This window comes from Mchenga conophoros, linkage group LG6 (assembly GCF_057382185.1).
Source record: "Mchenga conophoros isolate Kocher_MC1m ecotype Shallow Benthic linkage group LG6, M_conophoros_male_GT1.1, whole genome shotgun sequence".
Classification (NCBI taxonomy): domain Eukaryota; kingdom Metazoa; phylum Chordata; class Actinopteri; order Cichliformes; family Cichlidae; genus Mchenga; species Mchenga conophoros.
The window spans coordinates 35,123,032-35,134,524 of NC_140531.1; positions in this window are offsets into that span (position 1 = coordinate 35,123,032).

The following is an 11,493-nucleotide window of genomic DNA, read 5'->3' on the forward strand; positions in this document are numbered from 1 at the left end:
TATTAGTAGTATTTATTTCAAGCTGAAGGTATATTATACTTTTCATGAATTCATAGCCTTATAAGCATTACGCTGCACATCTCCTGTTCTCTTGTTTACCTCTGTACACCTCTCTGCATACTATGGGAAATCATTGTTGCTCACTGACAGGTTACTAAACAGTCTCTTCCTAGTGTTGGCGCTGAGATTCAGCGGTCCTCTATCTACCACACCCGAGTTTCTACCCAGCTGAGTCGCTCCATCACAAGGCTGACATATTCCCCTCCTACTCCTGCTGATATCACCCATTGGGCCGGCAGAGTTTTAATCGATGTAGAGCCAAACGGGTCCTGGAAAAGGCCATTTAGCCTGGGTTCTTGACACTGCTGCTGAGACAAAATGATAAAGCTTCTTGTGGGAGATAGAAAGAAGCTGGTGGGCCAGGAGAGTGGATAGTAGAGAAAAGCATACGAGACCAGATGTAATGGATGATCTAGGGCAAGGACTACATAGTGCATGTATGCTGTAAAGTGTGTGCTTGTCTGCCACCTGTGTCCCATTAAAGCCTGCCTGGTTTTTCAACTTTTCAAAGGCACCGATGAGTCTCCTTCGGATGAGGATGAGTCATTCTTCCAGAAAAAAATAATAATATGCAGGTAAAAAAATCAAAATCCTCCTTGTTGAAAATTATTTTCTCATGATAAGGCTGATATTCAAGGTTGTTGTAATCATAAATATCCTTGACCATAAGGACTTGCTTCCTATGTTCAAAAGATACGTTAATAGTTGCTTCATGGTCTTTCCACAACTTTAAAAAAGCTTCTTTATATTTTCATACTGCATACGTGACTGAGTCTTTTTTTTTCTCTGTGGTTGGTGTCAATCAAATGATCCCCACAGGAATTGAAATTTATGCTTCAAAATAAACCCTTAAAATAATCTCCAGGCATTTTTTATTTTCAAGCACATGGCTCGCTTTGGGCATTGTTGTTGTCTGAATAGCTCTGTGTTTTGTGGCATCACTTTTACCATGCATCAGTGTGTTAGCATGCTAACATCTGACAAGAGAAGGCCAGTGACAAAGTTAAAAGCAGGTCTGTTGATTTACAGGTTGATTTATGATTGATTTATGATTGATTTATGGTTGATTATGGTTGATTATGATTGATTATGGTTGATTTATGTTTCCACGCTCTATAGTCATGAGCTGTGGGTAGTGACAGAATGACACAGTGGATACAGGCAGTGTGCTTCCTCCAAAGGGTGTTTGGGCATTCCCTTACAGATAGGCTGAGGAGCTCAGTCATTCTGGAGTGTCTCATCCAGTCAAAGACCTCAGTGCAGACCCACGACACACTGAGAGAGTGTCAAGTCTTGATTGGGAACGTGGTGGCCTTGGTGACCCAACAGAAGCAGGAGCAGGAGAGTGAGAGGTCTTAGACTGCTGCCCCCTAAACCAGGATCTGGGACAGAAGATAGATGGACTGATTTCTAGTTTTTAGTGCAATGCGCTATTATTGGGTCAGCAGCTAAAGTGAAAGCTTTGCACTGTGACGTTTTCAGGTGTACATTTATCACGTATCAGAAGCTGAAAGGTCAAGTGAGCGGTGACAGAGCAAGAGACAAAGCACAGAAAAGCCTTACTCAGAGAAAGCTAACACACTCTGTTGGGGGAGTTTTGAGTGTGAGGATGGAGCATCTGCTCCTGCCCACTGGGCCTCCCAGCTAGTGCAAGCAAACACTGACACTCGCACACACATACACACACACTCACTCTGAAACCAAACTGCTGCTGAATCTAATGAGGCTGAGGCCTGCTGGGCAGCAGAACGGCTGCTGCAGCTTGTCTCTTGCTCTCTGATTCTCATCTCAAAGCTCCTCACGCGTCATCCACTGTTTCACACTATCCACACTGTTTTATTCTTGACAGCTTTCTACCAATGACTCTGCAGAGTATTCTCGCATCGAAAGGCTAGAATTACAGAAATACTCAACAAACTGTAATGCATTACACATTATGCGCAGAAGTTACCAAATGTACCACAAAAATGAAAAATGTAGCATTTAAGAACACAAATTAAGGCAGTTTTGAATTTGATGGCAGCAACATATTTCAAAACTTGAGACAGAGCCATGTTTACTACAGTTTAATGTCTCGTCTTTTAACAATGGTCTGGAAACCAGTTAATGGTCTTTTGGGAGAGGAGCAATCTTGTCTGATATAGAATTATTGCTGCTCAAATGTCCTGGGTCTTCATTGCTCTACTTTTTGCTTCATAATGTGAAATTGTTTTCAGTTGATAAAAGACGGGCCATTTCAGCACCTGCAGGGTGTTCTATGAAGATTTGGTTGCCCAATTCCAACTTATGTTGCTGCAATTTAATTCAAAATCAGCTAATATTTTTCATGAAATAGGAAAATTTCACAATTTATATGTTTGATATATTTTCTGTTGTGAATAAAATTAGGGTTTATGAGCTTTACACATCATTGCACTCTGTTTCTGTTTACTTTTTTCCAATGTTTTTGGAATTGGGGTTGTAAATTTCTACAGTAAATATTATATTATCTCTGTTGTATTGTATTATATTGTAAATATATGGCTAAACTAGTAGCCATATATTCCTATGTAATAATTCTGCTCCAACATATTCGCCAGATGCAACTTTCTAGATCATAAACCCTTCTTTTTCTTTTTCCACCCTCTTTTATATTGTTCTGGAGTACTACCTGTGATTGTTATCTTGGGCTAAACCCTCTGTTCTTTATTTTTAAGAAATGCATTGATTTTGGATGGTGCATAGCTACCTTCTGTCTGATACTGCCTCTGTAAAATGCATTAAAATGTAAGAGGAGTGGAAATCTCTCTGTGTTGCAACCTACCTGGAAGGTTTTTCACCTTTATGCATAAAGAATTTGTTTCTAATTCTTCAGATGAATTAGAAACAATGTATCTTTTTAACGAAACAGCCTCACACCCCATTTAATCTTTTTGCTGTCTTTTGTGCAATTTTGTCTCCTTGAGCCCTTTTTAAAATCTGATTTATTTAAATTTGTAGGAGCTTTACTTTTGTTAGTACCATGCTGTGTCGAGGCACAGAATGTAATCAAAACAGAGGGTCAGAGGGCCCGGTGGCGCCAGTGTCCGGCAGCTTCGCCTCTGTCAGTGCGCCCCAGGGCAGCTGTGGCTACAATGTCGCTTGCCGTCACCAGTGTGTGAATCTGTGTGTGAATGGGTGGATGACTGAATGTAGTGTAAAGCACTTTGGGGTCCTTAGGGACTAAGTAAAGTGCTATACAAGTACAGGCCATTTACCATTTTGGTTGCTCAAATACTACAAATCAATAAAGCCACCATAATTTCAACATGTTATTTATTTATTTTTGTAACAAGTACATTTTAAGGTAATGAGGAAATGTTTCCAACATGTGTAAGATGAAAGCATGGATATTACCACATATTACTACATAATACCATTGTGCCAAAGTGAGACTCATCTTTTCTGGGCTCTTTGTCTTGCTATTTTATATTTTAGCAACCCAGATAGTTTCAAAATATTCAAAGAAGAGTATTTACTTTTACTTAGTAAGAAGAGACAATGCTTGAACTAAGTGAACCAAAACAAAAGTATTAGATAATTCTAAAACAAAATTTCCTTTTTCAGTGATGGTTTGCAATGCACACCCACAAGTCTCCTTAACCATGATTCACTGACTCTGTCTCATTGCTTCTCCGTCTCTCCATTACCAGGAAGGATAAGCCCAAACAAATCTGCTTAAAGCCTTTGATGGGCTGATGGTCTCATAGAACGATACCTATTTCTTCTTATTTCGAATGACACTAATGGCATATTGACATGCAGGCAGATTAACAGATTATTGTATTTGTGTTTGCATGTGTGTATGCTGGGTGGTGAGTGTGCATCATCAGTCTATTTTAATCCAACTTTTTTACCCTCCTTTAGGATTTTAGGTCATTCGGTGATTCTCTTCTTGCCCTTTTGCCGTTGGTGATAAATAGGGCTGGGTATCGTCGCTGATTTCTACAATTGATTTTAATCGAAAAATCGATAATCAAAACCCACCCCTGGGGATAAACTAGCATTCATAGACATGAAGTCAGTAAGTGACGTATATCTTGTTAAAACTTTATTAAACCTTTTTGCCAATGTGAACTGAAAGCAACAGAAAACAGCAATTCACAGACATTAGACCATAGTTTAATTATTTATTGTTTTGCTCATGTACAGGTATTTATCATGCATTATACATTTATACAAAGAGATGTGTAATCCCTTTTTGTTTATTGTACTTGTGTTTGCACATACATCTTTTTTATTCGACAGTTTTCCAGCAGTCTGCTTCTGCCGATGGCTGATGGGGCCATTTTTAAAGTGATAATAAAACTAGAGGAAAAAAAGGGGGACTCTAAATGTCAATCTGGTAAAGAGCAGGAGGGGACAAGTCATCAAGAATATCTCCAAGGAGTCGTCTCATCCTTTATTTTCAAGCCCTGTAGCTAAACTGATATAGTGAAGTGATCTAAGACGGCCCTGTATTTCTCACCTCATATTCTGGGTGAATGCATACATGTCCTGTGTGTGCATGCATGCATACGAATATACCCTTGTGCCTGATCATTGTGAGAAGAGGAAGTGAAATGCTGTCTAATTTGTTTTCTTACCTCTAGTTTAAAAAACTCGCTTTCAGCACGAGATTAAACTTTGCTAGCCTCGTACAAAAGCAGACACTGGAAGCATTGTCAGGTACTGTACTACTACATTTCTAACAAAATGATGTGGTTGATTATTGTTATATAGTTTAGCTTTTTCAGCTTTAGAAAAAAGACAAAATAGAAATGAAGGAAGAGGCATAAAAAATAGCAAGGACAAGAGAGACGGGACTTTAATATCATCAAAAGCTTACAGCGATCAGCATCTGTCAACTCTTTGAAGTTGGTGACGCTAAACCCATCCAGCTCGGCTGGCCAATGTTCTTTTTGTAAGGGGTCAAATGATAATTACATTGTGTGGATGCATGTGTGTGTGTTGGAGGGCTTATTACTGGCATCACTGCTGTGATATTGGTCTTGTATTAATTTGATCTTTGACAGAGATAGATTGAAAGTCCTAATGTTGGACATTAGAAATTCACATTTGCAAACCTGATGTGTTTTTCAACACTATCTGAGAGATAACAAGCAGCATATGATCATCCAAAAGCAGACTTCGTTCTTTCATCTGAGAATTTGTCACTGTACCAGGTGCTGTTTGTGCATCTAATACATGGCAAGCCTTCCAGCAGTGCAGTGAATTCAAATCGACTTCCTTCTATAGCCGAATCCAGCTGAGGCTGTCCTAGTTAGCTTCTTGACTTTGTGGATTTTCATCTGTGGATTTTCTTTAGTAGTTCATTTTCTGTCACATTCTAGGAACATAAATGTCCAGTGCACAGATTCTGTCTACTGTAAAAGATGGACATACACAGAAGGTTTCACACATTAATTCCTGGAGAAATTTGGTTTGCACAGGTGCAATAAACAGACACTGTAGTGGACAGCTATCATGTTAGACTGAGAAAACACTAGAATGTCACTCACCAAAACTGGATGCAGACTTCTTGAATGATCTGTACCATGCAGCGCATAATAATTCCATTAAAAATGATCCATGTGCAACACCACCTGTATGGTCTACAGTTTAGAGACTGGAATTAGCTCAGGTGAAGCTTAGCTGACAGCAATCAGTTACAGTTGCCTCATTTGACAAACTTTTCACCCCCTCATTTTAAACCGTCACAGTATCAAAATAAACGAGTTAGAAAAAAATAACACACTTCACACAGTGTCGCTATCGTGGTGCCACTCAGCATTTTATCACTCTACTGTTCACTCATCTATCTGACCATAATGTTGTGTCTGTTCTTTTTATATGAGTTTATTAAGCTGGCTTTATAGCCAGCTTGCAGCAAATTTGAAAAAAGACAACAACAAAGTTAAATAAAATAAAATCATTAACCATATAAATCAGGCTCATCAGTATCTGGAGAACAGTACCGAACGTCAGCCCAGTGTTGGTGTCACTCTCACTATACCTTGCCATTGCAATAGTGGTTCCTACCTCTAAAAACAAAGAGAAAGAGAAAATAGCACTGAAAACAGAAAAACAGCACATGGGCAAGAGGTCACAGAAATCGAGGCAGATTCATTTGGGAGCTCTGCATAAGGGTCAGTCTCAGATTCTCAACCCTGTCTCAATGAGTCAGTCACAGGTCTCCTTCTGTGTTCAACCCTGTGCTCTGCTTGCCTCTACTGCTGTCACTGCATATCAGCTTTGTGTTAATACTAAAATGTCTCTTCACCATTCTTGATTTTGCTCAACCACTATGGAGAAAAAAGAGAGAAAGAAAGGAAAACAAAGAAAGATGGATAGGGACTTCAGCGCCAGAAACCCCAATAGTTTCCAGGTAAATATTAAGATAATACATCATAATATCCATCTTTCATAATCAAATTATATTATTATATATATGAAATATTCTATATTGAATATAATATTTTATATTAAATATTAACATGCCGTAAATAAAGAAAAAAATATCAACATTTTTAAAAATGAAAAAATCAGGTATAGTTGTCAAGTTGTTCTAATTGGTGTGAAAAGTGAGAATAAAAATCAAACAGTAAATAGATTACAAAAAGTCATTAGATAACTTGGATCATAACAGAAGTTCTCACATAATTCTCAAAGCAGAATTGCACCTTTTCAGGTTCCTTGATTTACAGAGTGAATTTAAAAAAGGCAGCTCAGTCCACTGATTGGTTAATTATCTGCTGCCTTTAATAAATCAGATGCTAATTACACACAGATTGCTACTGCAAACAGATTGAATGCTTCCTGGTATGAGTCTTGCACATCCATCAATCAGTGCACCCACCCCTCAGTCTGCGTGAGCAAGTTACCAAGCGCCCATAACACGAGTACGTATACCACCTTATGATGTATGTTCAATGCTTTCCTATCTTTTATTCTTGTGAATGCAGGCTTTGAAGTGATAGTATTCATGTGCTGGCATTTCTGGTGTAGAGTTGATGGCGGGGGTTCCTCCAGTTTAGCCAAACACTATGAACTGATTAGACTTTGATCGTCAAAGATAACCATGACCTCGAAAAATTAAATACATTGGGCCATAAGTTGATACTTCCTATTGTAATATGACAAAATTTCACCCAGACATCAATAGAAAAGGTTAAATTTGATAAGATGCTGATTTGAGATGAGCAGTTTTGACTGGCTGGTTAAGGCACACAACCTTGAGGCATGATTACAGCTGAGTGAAGGAGTAAATTGCTTTTATTTTTCTGCCTCAGTGCTCTCAATAGAAGAAAACACTCTGTGCACTTAGTGTAGGACATCAAGGATTACAGGCTTTTTCTTTTTTGCCTGAGGGTTAGAGTTATGCAACTACAGACAATGGTCACAGAGAATTCGAAAGTGCGATTGGCTCGAAGGTTGAATAAATATTTACTAACCAGACAGTTAAAGTGAACACCTTTTACAAAATTGCACTTGCTGTACCAGTCAAAGGTGCAAAGGTTTGACTGATGCTATATAAATTAAGGTATCAGCAGGCTGCGTGTAAAAATAACAGCACTGAGGCTTAGCTAGAGCTCATGGATGATCAGGGATATTTGTGTAACTAGAAAAAACATACACATGCAATTGAAACATTATTATTTTTGAGCAAGGCCATTGCGTGTCTCAACTGTAGTCAGAATAGTTTTAAAATAAAGCAAGTTAGGTGACCCTGTGCTCTTCTTCACTGTATACTTCATTCTTCTCCTATTCTTGCTGCAGGGAAGCACTTTAGTCCATTTGTGGTTGTTTGTCAAAATGACATTATTTAAAAAAGTGTGGTTGTGTGGTTTATATGCTGTTACAGATAACGCCTAGCTCTAGTTTTTTTTACCAAGCTTTCTGCAGTCTTGCTTATAACCCCTGAAATATGACGCTTAAGCATTATTTGTTCATGTTTTCAACAGTTTCTCATGTGATGACTTTACTTTCAGTCTTGGTAGGTCACATGACCCAGCCAGCTGGTTTTTATCAGGGTCTGATTGCTTAGTTTATAAAAAGCAGACCTGACCACACTTTCTCTGGCTGTCACTCTCTCTCTCTCTAATACACATTTTCTCTACATGGCCGCATGACAGCCTCTCACCACATACACTGACAGATAGCAGTAACAGCTGCTGCATTTTGTGGACATTTAAACAAACATTTAATATTTGATTATTTCAAGATTTGCTCATTTTAGACTCTTCTAAGAAAAAAATGTCACAGATTATTGTCTTGAATTTAAAATATTTTTGCTGACTCTCAGTTTGTCAATAATTAAATTTGGTAAAAAGTGGATTTTAAACACACCTATTAGTCATTCTCGCTGTAGGACCCAGATAAATTTGGCGAGTGTCCTTACAATGAAGCTTCCAACCAAGATATATGCAGTGGTAATGACAGATCTGTTATCTATGTTGGCCATTAGCCTTTGTGTGTGAAGTCATTAGAGGACGTAATTAAGCTCCATTGTCCTAGAGATGGATCGTTAGCAAACGAGTCTAAGACGTATGTAGCATCGACTTCATTGTCTTGCTTATGATGGTGACCTACAAGGAGTGGGAAGTTAAACAAGCTTTTTCGTAAAGCTGCATTCACTGTGAAGCATTTCTCTTTTTATGATCGCCTTAAAAATGCAGACAAAGCACTTTATTTCCGCACTTAATATGCAAACACAGGCACAAATATTCAAGAAGTGTTTATGCTGACAGAACATGGTAATTTTGTGAATCACAGATATGGTGATGAAATGAAAATAACATTTGTGTACTTAATCATATCAGTGAGGATGTTTCTTTGAGTGTGCAGAGCATGCATTATTATTATTGACAGATTTTACATTTTATACTAAGGTGCTCGCTGGGACACCAACCACCTACATAAGCAAACAAGTTTCTTTCATGCAGGAGAAATTTGACAGTTTGCCGTGTTACACTAAATCATAGAAGCCATCTATTTGTTTGTTTCTGCTGTATCTAGATGATAAATCATTGATATCCTGATATTGAAATCCTTCTGCTGCAAAAATGTAATAAAACCCCAAACATCCTGGCATATGAGCTGAGGCTGAGTATTTGTACAACAAGCCACTCCTTGTCAAACAGCTCCCCAAAGTCACACTTGGTGAGATGCATGGTCCGAATGAGGGTTCGTTTGCTGTCACCTGAAGAATCTTGTCTCTCACTCTTCATCGTGTGATACTTTTTGCTTTCAATGCATTAATAGAAAAAAAAAACAGCAGAAAAGGACTTGATGTCATATATTTCAGCCAGAATCCTTTGTTGGTGTGTTTTTAATTGATAGGCAAGGGCTTATATAAACATTGTTTAGGAGGTTGTAGAAAAATACTTCAGAGAAGAAATCAACCGTGGTGAGGTGAACAAGGGGCTGAGCACAAGATTTGTTTTATGTCTGATTAGTCTTCCTCAGAAAAGCAGAACTTACACCTTTCCCGTTTGCTTGCTTTATCGCTATAAACAGTTCTAGATATCAGTCACATTGAAGTGGGTTTTGGTTGTACTTGTAGGGAGGAAAAGACATATTACAGTTGCTGAAATGCAATCTCAAAAAGCATTTTTTGGCAAGCTTTTTTTTTTTTAGCTACAACCTACAAATTTGCCCATCAGCATGCTAACATATTGCTAATATGTTAGCATGCTGGTTAATTTCTGTTATTGTTCTCCATTTAATTATCTTTTTTACCAGTTGACTCACAGGATACTGTCATACTGTGTTTGAGCGTCAGATAGTTATAGCCCACCCATCTCAACACATTTCTACATACCAAATTAGTTTGTTTGAGCTATCTGTGTTTCAGTGGCAACAGGTTTTATGAAGTTATGAATGAATCCAAGTTGAAAAGTTTTGGTTTAGCCTGTTATCAGTATGTGGATTCATATTAACTGAAAATAAAACAAAAGGCAGCCAACATCCAAAGAAGAGCTTTGCAGTGTCCTTTAAGAAGCCTGGAGAACTTTTTCTCAACACTACTTAAAACATTACAAGGTCACCAAAGTTCTGGCTGCCTTGAAAAATAAATGTGGTCATACTAAATATTGACTTTCAAGGTTGAAATGGATAAGATTCTGTTTTTCCTTAAATACTGTATTTCCCTGTATGCTTTCACATTTCTGCAAATCGCTAAACTCATTTCACATTTACCTAGCTAAACATAAAGATACATACTTGTAAATTAAAAATTATTAGGCCAATTTAATGAATGTTTTGAGGATAAATACCACTGGTACATATAACATTCTCAGTTCTAGTGAATTCACGCTCTTTATTTATCTGTTACCAAAATAATTTATGGTATTGAAGTTAAAGTTGGGCTAAGTTTTGCGAGTACAGGGATGATATGAAACTAAACACAACCCCAAACTGCCTTTATGTACACAAAACATTAGAATATAAACAATTAAATGGCATATAGGCTGCTATGACATTTTCCGATTAAAGTTTTTTTTTTCTACTTTTTGCCCAGATGGCTTAAATAAGCATGCATGGTTGTGATATGTGTTACTATTAGTGTTAAGTCAGTAATGACAGCATAAGTCGCATGGATGGATTTCCCAAAGTTCTAAGCATGGCTGCAAAAGCTTTTTGTCTATCCTAAAACTCTTTACTGAATCCTCATCCAGACAACCTACTTCTGGCTCTCAGTAATACCAGTCTTTTAATGTAAAAGAGCTTAATGTGGAGCACGGGGGAAATTTGCCCAATACAAGACATAGTAATAAATGTACTTTTTACAGTGAGTAGAAAGGTTTGTAGGGTCAAAACACAGCTATGAATCTTACTCTGCCAGATCTCTGTCAGTAACAAATGAACAATCTAATTTTTTCATTTGACTTATAAATAATAAATTCTGTACACTTCCCAGAAAATTTTAAACAGAGTTTCAACCTTATATAATCTAGTATCTAGTCATGTAGAAGTCATATTATCTCTGCAAGTAATTTTGTTAAATTCTGCCAAGTCTAAAGCAGAATACACACATATAGTAGCACTGTAGAAACCAAGCACTCCCCTGTTTAAATTCCTCTAGGCTAACACCTTCCCAGTTAAAGTGTCACTGTATCTGACTCCAGCTGCATGTGTTTGCATATAAAAATGTTTGTGTCAGTAGTTCATTTTGTGTTGATAGCTTTTCCTGGTTGATTGACTGGTCGTCTGGGTAGATTACATGTCTGATCTCTGTGTTAGTTCTTACTGGTGTCTCATTGCTCTAACAGCTGACAGATTTGGTGTGGTGTTTATAGATTTACCCTTGCAGTGGCTGGGTATGCAGATGGGGAGGATTGACCTGCTGCGACCTTGGAAGAATGCCCTGGCGGAGGACGACGGCGACCTCGGGTTGGGCAGGACGTGCTGCAATGCAGCAGAGCAGATCAGGGC